Source organism: Dasypus novemcinctus, chromosome 27 (genome assembly GCF_030445035.2).
Source record: "Dasypus novemcinctus isolate mDasNov1 chromosome 27, mDasNov1.1.hap2, whole genome shotgun sequence".
Classification (NCBI taxonomy): domain Eukaryota; kingdom Metazoa; phylum Chordata; class Mammalia; order Cingulata; family Dasypodidae; genus Dasypus; species Dasypus novemcinctus.
In genome coordinates, this window is record NC_080699.1 from 25,555,631 (window position 1) to 25,568,112 (window position 12,482).

The 12,482-nt window shown below is 51.8% G+C and overlaps 1 non-coding gene across 1 annotated transcript; it reads right to left on the bottom strand.

Moving 5' to 3' along the window:
• Positions 1-206: 206 nt before the first annotated feature.
• On the bottom strand, positions 207-313 carry LOC111763653 (U6 spliceosomal RNA). The gene has a single exon (XR_002796484.1). It is a non-coding gene; the product is annotated as a U6 spliceosomal RNA (small nuclear RNA).
• Between the last annotated feature and the right edge of the window lie 12,169 nt (positions 314-12,482).

Sequence of the window (12,482 nt, forward strand, 5' to 3'; positions counted from 1 at the left end):
GACAGCAAGAATTACTAGCCAGAGAAGAAGGAAGTACTTATTCTCTTAATCTACGCAAGCACCCTATCATTTACTGCTCAAACAGAGACACTTTTGAGAGTGTGTTATGTTTTTTTAAAATTTAATTTAAAATTTTAATTATCTTTTTTTAAAGTTAATAGATCACAAAAAATGTTACATTAAAAAACATAAGAGGTTCCCATATAAAAAACATGGAATGCTTCACGAATTTGTGTGTCATCCTTGCTCAGGGGCCATGTTAATCTTCTCTGTATCGTTCCAACTTTAGTGTATGTGCTGCTGAAGCGAGCACAGTGTGTTATGGTTTTAAACTATATGGACCCCAGAGAATCATGTTCTAAAGGCCAATCCATTCCTGTGAGTATAAACCTATTGTAAGCAGGACCTTCTGATGAAGTTACTTCAGCTGAGGCATGGTCCAGCGTGGGTCTTAATCCTCTTACTGGTGTCCTCTAAGGGAGAATGTAATTCAGAGAAAGAAGGGTGAAAGCCATGGAAGCAGATGTTGGAAGCAATGAAGCCCGGGAGAGGAGGCAGAAGCCAGCGGACGCTGCCATGTACCTTACGCCATAGCAGAGGAGCCCAGGATCCCCTGCAGCTGGTCTTTGGGGAGAAAGCGTCGCCTGATGGTGCCTTGATTTGGACATTTTCATGGCTTCAGAACTGTAAGCTTGTAAGCTAATAAATTCCCATATTAGAAGTCAACCCAATTTCTGTTCTGTTGCTTTTGGCAGCCTAGTAGACTAAAACAGAGTGAAAGTGGATTTGTGGATAATTATGCCAGGAGAACAGGCAAACAAACTGGGTCTGTCCCAGGAAAACCGGGACATATGGTCCCCTTCTAATCACCCCAATTCTCTGATAAAATGTGACGGTTTAGCTTAGACCTGCAGCTAACTTGTGCTCCCCGCCCCCACCCTGCCGTCTGCCCCAAATCCAAACCTTGGGAGTTGGGGAGCCCTGAGACGACGCCAACAGACTGGGAATCTCCCTGGCAGGCCTGCCCCGTGTGGGCAGATGAGGTTCAGGAAACGGCGGATCCCACAGGGGAGTGGTCAGGGGTGCTCTCAGGTGCTTGACTAGCTCAGGAAGTGAACGAGGAAGTGGGAGGGCCACACCTGCTGCAGGGGCCCCCTCGTGCCCAGTGATGCCAAAGTCCACGACTCCCATTAGCCATAGAGGAGCGAGGTGGAGAGCGTCTCGCTGCGCTGAAGGAGAGAAAGCAGAGCTCCCAGGCTCCTCCAGCACTCTCCAGTGAGTGGTCCGCTTGCCCCCACCTGCTGTGTGTGAGCCACTTTTCTAGCCCCTTCTGGCTGTGGTCGGCCTCAGAAAACAGACCTCTGCGTCAGGTATCAGATGTAGAGAAGGAAGAGGCTAGGATCACAATTTCAAAACTATCCCCAAAAATAGAAAAATTGTGTAAAGAAAGGCTAGAAGGAAAAACATGCTGACAGTATTACTCTGATTTGTAGGCCTATGGGTGATTTAAAACTTTATTAATAATACAATTTTTTAATAAACAAGGATTATTTTTAAATTGGAAAAATAAAAAATTCCTCTAGTAGTTACCCTTTGCTTGGTCCAAGCACCTTTAAATGGTTACAAGCCTGGGCTGTCCTGCTGGATCTCCCCCACCTGTCCAAGAGCAGTTTCACCTCTTTTGCCCCTAGGCTGTGACGGCCATCCCCAGGCACAGGAGGAGGGCCACACGTGTTGGCTGAAGGATGCGCAGCAGTGTGGCCCTTGTGTCCATCACTTGCAACCCAAAGAGTCCAGACTCGAATGCCCTCCATTCCTTAGGGGATGTGACCCCATTCCCAGGACCTCTCTCTGTTTCAAATGATGGAACACCTGTCCCAACTTAGCTTAGGCAAAAAATAAAATTTGTTGGGCCACATAACTGCACCATGCAGGGGGTATGTCAACTCCGGGTACAGCTATATTCAGAGCTCTGATGATTTATTAGGGAGCCAGTTCCTCCTCCCCTTACTCAGCTTCTTTAGCACTGACTCCATTCTCAGGTAAGCCTTCTCTTCATAGCCCCACAATGGCAGCTAGCCGCTTCCAGGGAATCTCTTTTCTAGAGGACCAAGTGACTGTCTCCTCCTGTCTCATCAGCTTTGGAGTAGGTATGCATCACTGAACTGATCACCAAAGCCAGGGGAGTGGATTTCTTGGACTGTGCTCCTTGGTTTAAGCCAATCAGCCTATTCTCCCAGCCCTTAGCTCTGGGAGCAGAAGGTGGCATCAAATCTAGGACAAAACCCATGGACTGAGAGTGGGGAAGGAAAAAAATCAAGGCACAGTTACCAAAGAAGGAGAGAAAGATGCCAGGCAACCAAAAAATGAGAACAGCCCTTATACTTGGCTACTATAGAGGACAACAGGAATGTTGGGCCTACCAGCCCAGCCACCATCATATCTCAGCAAGGCCCGTGGCACAGAGATTGGCAGGAGAGCTCTGGTCCAGGGAGAGGCAGCTAGGCCTGGAGTGGGTGATTTGGGTGGGCTTGGAGGGTAGAGCCAGAATAGCACAGAGAGGCAAACTTCAAAGTTAGTTGGAAAAAAGTGGCATTTAATCAATCATTCCTCTGTACATTCCTTTATTTGAAAGCATTTAAAAGACCTACCATGTGCCACATGCTAGGCTAGGCAGCAAGGATGCAAAGTAGGGGAAGGCAGATGTATTTCCCTCATTGTCAAATGAGGAAGAGTGAAAACCTGACCAGCAATTACTAGGTTTCCTGTCTTGGCTCTGCCAACAGCTTGTTGTGTGAACTCAGTCAAACCACTTTCCATTCGGGCCTTAGTTGCCTTATCTGTAGTATGAGGGAATTGGATTTGCAAAGGGCTCACATGCTTTTGGGATCAAACAGACAGAAACTGTGAATGTAGTGGGCCCAGTACAATAGGGTAAGGTGGGGACTGTGGCAAACTGGAGAGTTTATGCCCTGCTGGAGTGGGCAGCCTGTTCTCAGAGCCAGTCAGCTTTTACTGGGAGAAAGTGCCAGGGAAATATTGACAGGTCATCTGTGGCTTTTCAAGAAAAACAAGAAATCTGTAGTTTAATGTAAAATCTGATTTTTACATGTTAATAACCAATCTGAAAATTTAAATGGCACTATTCAACCAAAGAAAACGTGCCTGAGGACCAGTTTGCTTCCTTTGAGCAGATATCTGTAAGGCCCTTCTGGCTTAGTTCGTCTTTGGTGGTCTCTGGCAAAAGGAGGGAAGTGATGGAAAAAGGTGGTAGCTCTTCTAACTAGGCTGAACAAGATAAAAAAAGCAGAATGCTACATTAATAGATCCATGCAGAGCTGAGGTTGTTTGGTATCAGTCTCTCCTCATTTCCATTCACTCTGGAGGCTGTCTCTGTTTTCCTCCTTGCCTTCACGCCCCTGCCATGCTGCCTGGTCTGCATTCATTTCAACCCGTCTGTGTCTATGTCAAAAGGGCAGGGAGGGCGGGGAGCGGGTGTAGCTCAGTGGTTGAGCACCTGCTTCCCATGTACGAGGTCCTGTGTTCCATCACCAGTATCTCCTAAAAAAATGGTGGGGGGAAGCAGCTGTGGCTTAATTGATTGGGCTCCTGCCTACCATATGGCCTCCTGTGAAGGCAAGCTGGCCTGCGTCACACGGAGAGCTGATGTTGGCCCGCGCCTGGCGCCTGTGGAGAGTGGCGCAGCAAGATGATGCAACAAAGGCAGACAAGTAGACACAGAAGAATGCGCAGTGAGTGGACACAGAGAGCAGACAGCAAAAAAGTCACAAGGGGAAGGAGTAAATTTAAAAAATAAATAAAATAAATCTTTTTTAAAAAAGAGAGAGATAATAAGAGGTAAAGCCTCAACTTGTATAAAAAAAAAATGGTAGGGAGATTTCCAAAAGGGTGTACACAGTGGTTTGAACTTAGTAAGGATAGTACTGAAGGAAGGAACTCCCCAAAAGGGAAGCCACATCACCTTCATCCATCCATCCATACATACATCCGTCTGTCCATCCATCGAATCACTATTTTTCCAACTGCTGAATGTCAATTTATGTTTCACACTGTGCTAGGCCCCAGGGCTGGAGGAGGGGCAGTACAGAGAGGAGGAAAATGTGCAATGGCTCCTTTGCTCAGAATTCCCGAGCTCCTTCATAGAACACCGAGTCTCCTGCTCACTGGCTAAGCCTCGGGGACAGAGAGGATTTTTTCCTTGGAACATCATCCAGCTCCTTGGTGTTCCCAAGCGATGGAATGTCACTACCGTTTCAGCCTTGGCTCACCAGGTGCCTCATGGAAGGCGTCTACACCAGCATCCGGGGAGGGCTGGCAGCTGTGCCAGGCTCTGCTGCTTGCTGGTAGCTCTTAGTAACTTGAGCTGCCCAAGCAGGGTGTCAGGGATGGGTTACCAGGAAGCTGAGTTACTGATCCCCTCTGCTGGGGGGAGGCCAGCCTCTCTGGACCCTCAGGCCTGCTCTGAGCAGCTTTGTTTACACCTCAGTGTCCTAAAATTGTGGTTTTCTGTGGGTGTCTTGATATGAAAAGTTTGGGAAATACTGCCCTGGTTCTATACCCAGGTAGCAGCTTATCTTATGAGGATAAATGAGCCTCGTGCGGGGCAGGGCCAAGCACTGGTCCCCATCTGCATCTCAAGTTTCACCGTGTCTAAGAATGTCTCGGGAATTTATTGAAAGCGCAGACCCCCAGGCCCCAACCCCAGTGTCTGAGGTGGGCTTGAACTACCTTCTGCTCTTCCTGGTCTGGGGACCCCATTCTGAGAAGAAATGGCTGAGGGACTCCTGTGATCTTTTTTCCTGTACTTTGCGAGGCCCTTTTAGATGTCCATAGAGATCTGTGTTGGGGCTTCGGCCACCAAGCTGAAAATAGCACCTGACAGATTGAACAGGTGATTGCAAGGCCGTGGAGGGAGAGCCAGCAGGCTGTCCTCTGCCTGGGGTGATGGGGAGGCCGCCCGGGCCAGGCAGCTCCTGGGTGGCCTTAAAGAACGAGAAGGAGTTCATGGGGACAGAGGAGAGAAGCTGTTCCAGGCGGAGGAGGCTGTGTGTGCAGAAGCAGGGGCAGGAGAGGGCTCAGCCTGTGGGCAAGGGCAGCCCCTCCATCGGCTGAAGGAGAAGGGGGCTGGGACGGCGGGGCAGCGTTTGGAGGCCTGCTGAGGAGCTGAGATTCTGCCTGGAGAACAATGAGGAGGTAATGGAATGGTGTGACCAGATTTGCATTTTGGGGGAGCAGGTAGAAGTCAATGGAATGTTATTCAGCCGTAAAAAGAACCAAGTGCTGATAACGTGCTACACCATGTGGTGTGGAATAAGCCAGGCACTGCAGGACAAACATTGTATGATGTCTCTTAATAAAATACTTAGAATAAGCAAGTTCATAGAGGCAGAAAGCAGAACAGTGGTTAGCAGGAGCCGGGAGGAAGGGGGAGTTACTGCTTCACGGGTGTGAGTTTCTCTTTGGGATGATGGATGATGAAAATGTTCTGGAAATAGTGGTGGAAGTTATATAGCATTATCAGTGTACTTAATGTCACACTTAAAAATGGTAAAAATGATTTCATGTGATGTGTATTTTAGCACAATGCAAGGAATAACGCCCCTTCCATTCCTCCGCAGTACGGCTGTGGCAACATGTGGGCAGGGGGAGGACAGTAGGTGTGACAGTTAGGCTATTGTGTCGCCTCGGCCAGGTAACTGTGCCCTGTTGTTCGGTCAAGCAAGCCCTGCGCTAACTGTAATACAAGGGCATTTATGGACTTTCGTCACCATTGACTTCACTGCAGTGGTAAATCATAGACAACTGGTTATAATTAAATCAATCAGGGAGATTGCCATCAGCAGTGAGTGATGCTTAAGCCAATCAGGTGAGTCCCTTAAAAAGGGAGGTGATTCCAGCATTGAGAGAGATTTTCCCAGCTCTTCTTTGGACAGCCAGCATCTCCCAGAACTCATCAAGAATCCTCACTGGACTTTTATCGGAGCTCCTGGTTGCAGCCTGGTTGAACCTGGAGTTGTGCATCCCCACGGCTGCACAAGGGACTCTGATAAATCTCTTACTATGGATAGATATCCATTGTTGATTCTGTTTCCCTAGAGAACCCTGACTGATACGGTAGGGGAGCACCTCTGGGTGGGAGGCTGAAGGGAGGCTGTCTTTCCAGGCCTGAATAACAGGAATGGTGGTGGGAAGGAGTGGGCGGAGGAGTGGAGGACTGTGGGGAGGAGACCTAGAGCAGCGGGCAAGTAAATGGATGTGTAGATCTGGGGCAGCCTCAGCAGGTGGATGGTGGTGGGAGAAGTGGGTGAGGTCACCCTGGGAAGAGGGGGCGGCATGAGAAGAGGGTCTAGGGCAAAATTCTGGAGAGCGACATATTTGAGGGACGGGCAGAAGAGAAGGGTTCTGAGAAGTCAAAAAAGGAAGGGTGATTGATTGTGCACTTTGGATGGATTTATGCTTTATTAATTTGTATCGATAAGGTTGATTCGTTTAAAAAAATGGTGAGACAAGCAGGAAGTAAGCCAGGAGAGGCCCAGGGAGTGAAAGTCAAGGAAGAGGGTATGCTTTGGAGAGGTTGGTCATTAACCACACTGGATGCTGCAGAGAGGTGCAGGAAAATCAGGAGTGGACCCTCATGGATTAGGCGGCAGAAGGTAAGGGTGACCTTTTGTGAGAGGTGGGATAACAGGAGTAGAAGCTGGACTGAGAGCCAGGCCAGCAGTCCACCAAAAGTGAGTGCCCCTGGGAGAAATGCAGCTGTGAAAGGTAGCACCTGCTGGGCAGGGTGCTGGAGAAGATGGATGCTATTTATTTTTTAAGATTTATTTATTTCCTCCCCCCCTCCCGTTGTTTACACTTGCTGTCTGCTCTCTGTGTCCCTTTGCTGTGTGCTCTCTGTGTCTGGTCGTCTTCTCTTTAGGAGGCACTGGGAACCGAACCTGGGACCTCCCATATGGGAGAGAGGTGCTCAACCATTACCTCAGCTCCCTGGTTTGTTATGTCTCTCATTGTCTTTCTACATTGTGTCTCCTTATTGAGTCGCCTTGTTGTGTCAGCTCGCTGTGCCGGCCTGTCGCACCATCTCGTTGCCTTGCTCATCTTGTCCAGGAGGCACTGGGGACCAAACTGGGGACCTTCCACGTGGTAGGCGGGAGCTCAATTGCTTGAGCTCCTGAGGCTATTTTTTAAGGAATGGAGTGAGCTGCAGGCTCCTTTCTGAGCAGACAGCAGATTGAAGGGGAGGCACTGACCTGCAGAGGCAGGCGGGCAGGGCAGGAAATGCTTGCACCCGAGTGACTGAAGATCTGCTGCTGCAGCCTGGGCCCCGGAGGGCTTGACAGTGTCTCCGTGGGCTGGGAGCCCTCCCTGGGTGCTCGGGCAGGGTGGTTGCCACGGGAGCTGGCCAGGAGCGAGCCAGAGCCCTGCTGGTGCAGAGGAAGCAGGAGCCTAGTTGTCCAGACGAGCCCTGGGTGGCTCGTCTCTTTTCTCCTCCCGCATCGGTGGTCTGTTTTAGTTTTTGTTTCCTTTTTCCCTGAGAGTCTCTGGAGAACTGAGCCAGGGTCTCCATGTGGCAGTTACAACCCTTCCTAAGTTGAGGGTGGGGGTAGAGGCTGCAGGGGAAGGCTGGAACTAAAACCGCATCCTGGGGTAATGAGACCCCATGGAGCCTCACTTCCTGCTTCCCCCACTCTCAGATCCTGGTCCTCTGCCCTCCTTTCTTGGAAAGAAACACAGCCCTGCTTGCCTGATGGGAGCCAGTGGGAAAACTGAGGTCACATTCCACACATACCCTTGTTGGCATGTGCGGGGTTCCACGGTGGGAGAGGGGCGAGGAGAGGCACCTACTCACCGCAGTCCTGTCCGGGTGACGGCAGCCTGCTCTTCACGCAGAGAGGGGGCGTTTGAGCTGGACTGGGGGGCAAGATGGGTGGATTTCCCAGCACTCAAGGGGACCTGGAGGGGCAGGGTGTCTGCCTCTGGGAGTGTGGGATGAAGAAGGCGCTGAGTGATGAGGCTTTGGGGCCCATCTGAACTGTGGGCGACTCTCGTCTTAGGACTGGCTCGGTACGATCAAATCCCAGTGCTCCACGGTGAGCGGAAACTCCCATGTAAGAATCAAGACTGGACTCTGATGTCTCACTTGTCCCCTGAGATGCCACCCCCCGAATGGTTCTCTCCCCACTGGTGATTCTAGGTGGCTGGCCCAGGCCAAGCTTGATAGGATCATTGCCTCAATTTCCCTAAATACGGATGGGTCAAGATTGGGGTATTGAACTTGGGGTATTGTTTGTGGTTCAGGGATGACAAAGGGGGAAATAAACACAGAAAGTGACTTGAAACCGGCCAAGCTCCCAGACACGAGAAGGCTGCCTCTTTAGCTGGAGAGTGCCCCCAAGTTCTGTCCCTGTCCTGGCTCAGCCGCATCTCCTGCCCCCAGGACAGAGCTTTATTTCGGGAGCCACCAGAGGACAATGTCCTCACACAACATCAGAATATACCTATATAAGAGATGAACACAAACAACAGCAGGATGTAGCAGGAAGCTTGATGTGTGACCCCCTCCAGCCTCCTTCCTGAGCTTTGTCCTGGCTCCAGCAGCTGAGCGAGGCCATAGGGATGTGAGAGGCTCCGTTAGAATCAAGTGTCTGTGTTTGCATCTTGGCAGCTCCTTTTTCCTTTCTTTAAACTCTTGGTTTATTTCTCAAATTGTCCAGAACCTAGACAAGGTGCCTCTCTGCTGGGCCCCCCGAGAGACACATGGCTGGAATCAAGATCTCAAGGTGACAGAGGAAGATCAGTGTCCCCATGGAGCTTAATTTAAAATTATTGCGCTTTTCAAAGACACATTTGAAAAAGTTCCTTGGCATTTTTTTTTTTTAAGGAGGTACGGGGAATTGAACCCAGGACCTTGTTCAATGGGAAGCAGGCGCTCAACCACTCGAGCTACATGCACTCCCAAGCAGGTTCTTGACTGGAGCTCCCCTCTAGAGTTGCCCTCTCAGTAAAGTGTGATGAGGTGGTCTGGCCATCGGAGCAGGGAAGCCAGCTGTGCTGGGGGCCAGGGAGGACTGGAGAAACCTGTGCTCTAAAGCAAGGACTGCGGGCGTTTCCCCTCGGGCTGCCTCGAGTCTCTGAGTCTCTTGATAATGGGAGGGGTTGGGGTAGGGGTGTCTGAGGGCCCGGGAGTGGCTGTCTTCTGGCCTGCGGGTCTCCCCTTGAGCTGAGGATCGGGCGGTGGGGGGGCCGTGGTAGCTTGGAGATTTCTGGTTGGTCCCTGTTTCTCTGAGGTTCTTATTCACACGCAAATTAAGCTCCTGCCAGGCCTCCCTCGCGCAGCTTATCCGCCCTGGGGAAGGCAGACAAACCAAGGATACAAGTTAATAACATACCCTCTGATTCAATCCGCGGCATCTCATGGCAAGCAGGTTCCAAATAATTCAATAGTATAAAATGAGAGACTCACGTTCTTGTGAGGGTGATGAGAAAAAGGAATTATTTTTCTGGCCCCCAAAGCAAAGAGAGTGAAACTTACACTGTGCACAACTGTCCTTATCCTGAAATGAGAATGTCCCAAACAGTCACTAGATCGTTGCTTCTGGACACACCGTCCCCTCCCTCAAAGATGTGAGATGGAGCTTTCCCTTTTGGAGTTCAGGGTGGAGCTGGCTGGAGGACAGGAGCTGACCCCAACTGGGTCCTGTCTGAGTTTGTTATTGCAGGTTTTCCTGTAATTCTAATGTTATGATAAAGAGTCTGGGACGGAGAAAAACAGGGGCCTGGTTGAAGGGGATGGCCAGGGAAGTCGCTCTGAAGAGCTGACATTGCAGCAGGAGCCTGAGGCACGAGAATGAGCTCAGGTCCGAGTGAGGGGTGGGTGGGCTGCCAGGCTGTGGGTGGAGAGTAGGGGAGATGGACGCCCATGGGCATTCCAGCGGGAGGGCCACCCAGCCCCAGGCCCACTTCCGTTCCCTCTCCCCTGATGAAACAAAACGCTGCATCTCCATCTGAACGTGTCTCTTCCAGGCACCAGCTGCCCTCCTCCATCTCAACTCCCTGCTTGTTGACCAGCCACTTTGTGGCATTGGCGTTCTCGTGGCTTGGGCCCATGTGGCCCCTCCAGCCTCTTTCTATATCTCCCAGGCAGCGGGTTCCCCTGTTCCCATTTTACAGAAAGGAGACTGAGACAGGTTAGGTGACGTGCCCAAGATCTCCAAGAGAGCCAAATCTGAGTATTCTATCTGCAGAGCTTTGTTTTCAACCATGATGACCTTGAACTTCACTTCCCTGGGGCAAGGCCTCCATGGCTCCTGCCTAACTCCAGCCCTGACCCTGCAAGCCTGGAGGGTATAGCTCCAGGAGCTGTGGCTGCTGGAACATCTGCAGGGCCCAGGGTGGGGCTGGAGTCCTGCCGGGAGCCGGATGGGGGTTCCATGAGCCCCGCTGCTCATCCCCAAGCCCACATCATGTGGGCTCCCTGGGGATGCAGGATGGACGGGCTTTCCTCAGGGTTCTTGCACCTGTGCTGGATTCCAATCATCATCATCATTTAGGGAGCACCTCCTAGGTGCAGACCCCGGCTGACGCTTTCATCGTACTGACAACCCTGTGAGGTGCCTACAGGTTCTAGTTACAGCTTTTCTGACCTCAGGACAAAGGACCTGTCACTTACAGATGGGACTGAGAACACAGAGGCATGAGGCTACTCCAGCAGGGGCCATTCTGCCACCTCTGCTTCTCCGTGCCATTGCTCCTTTTCCCCTTTCTCCCCCAGCCAGGTTTCTTGGCCACTGAGATTTCTGCTTCCCTGCACCGTCCTCGCGAATGTGGCTCATTGCGGCGGCCTCAGTCCTAAGGCCACACGGCTTCTCATTCTTAGCCCCACCAGCTTTCTTCTGTCTCTGGAGTGCCCATTCAGAGTGTGCAGTCACTTGGCGCCACATGTGGAGAGGCCCTTGAACTTGGGCCTGTACTAGTGACAGCTATCACTAGCTCAATACCATTTTTCCCATTTTACAGAAAGGAGAACCAGAACTGAGAGAGGATGAGGTCCCCCAGCAAGTTTGGGGTAGAGTTGGAATTAGCGCTAAGGGCCTTTGGGCTCCATGACCCTTACTCCTTCCTTTTCCATGGGGTGTTGGGAGTTGAGGGGCCTGAGTTCTACCTGGGGACACCTCTTCTCCTGACCTCCACCGTCAGGTTCTGTTCCCCCAGGCCTCTCCAAAGGGAGTGGCATCTAAGGCCACGCTGCTGCTGGAGGAGGGGAGTTACGCAGGCAGCAGAGTGGGGTGGGGGTGGGGGAAGGGAGGCGAGGGTGTTCCAGGCACGGGAACAGCACGTGCAAAGGCCGGAGCCCCTGGTGGCCCTTGGTTTGGTGCCAGGTGAGATGGTGTACACACTTCCCTCAGGACCGTGAGCATCTCAAGGGCAAGGGCTATTCTTAGCATCCTGTGTTCCCAGTGCTCTGCCTACTATGGGGCACAGGGTAGATTCACAAATGTTTCTGGGTTGAAGGGAACTGCAAGGGGAAGTGCTTGGTGCCAAGGAGGCGGGGATGAGCTGGGAAACTTTGCTGCACCCCTTTTCGGGAGCAGCTCACCACATGCTTTGGCAGGTGTTCCAGGAAAACAGGCCCATGCCCACCCCACAAGCCCTAGGGCGCTGCCCTTGCCTGACTTTGCACAGTGTCCTGAATGTCATTCGGCCAGAGGGTCCTGGACTTTCTGAGGCCACACATGCCTGTGGAATGCTTGGGAAAGCATTTCTGAGGGAAATGCTTTCCACCCACACAATTCTGTATGTGGTATCCTGGGGGACCTCTGCCTGGGGCCGTCTGGGGTGATGCCCCTCTATGAGGCACAGAGCTCCTCCTGGCTCTCTGTCCCGTCTTTGACACCTCCTGGGTCAGGGGACCAAGCCTCACCTGGTCTCCCAGCGCCCCTCCACCAGCCAGCTTTGCTTCCACCCAAGCTTTCCAGAGCTGCCTGGGACAATCCAGAGAATCCACCATGTCCAGCTGGATCGGCCCCCATTGCTGCCAAGAGCTCCGCCAGCCCCGGGACTCCCTCCCTCGCTCCTTCCCTTTCTGTAGAGGATGTATGGAAACCTAGCTGCAGCTCCCAGCTCCCTGCAGCTCCGGGTTCAAGACCTTCCACGAGAGGTTTTTATTACTTTCTTTTTTTTTTTTTTTTAAAGATTTATTTATTTATTTAATTTCCCCCCCCTCCCCTGGTTGTCTGTTCTTGGTGTCTATTTGCTGCATCTTGGTCTTGTTTCTTTGTCCGCTTCTGTTGTCGTCAGCGGCCCGGGAAGTGTGGGCGGCGCCATTCCTGGGCAGGCTGCTCTTTCTTTTCACGCTGGGCGGCTTTCCTCACGGGCGCACTCCTTGCGCGTGGGGCTCCCGCACGCGGGGGACACCCTTGCGTGGCAAGGCACTCCTTGCGTGCATCAGCACTGCGCATGGC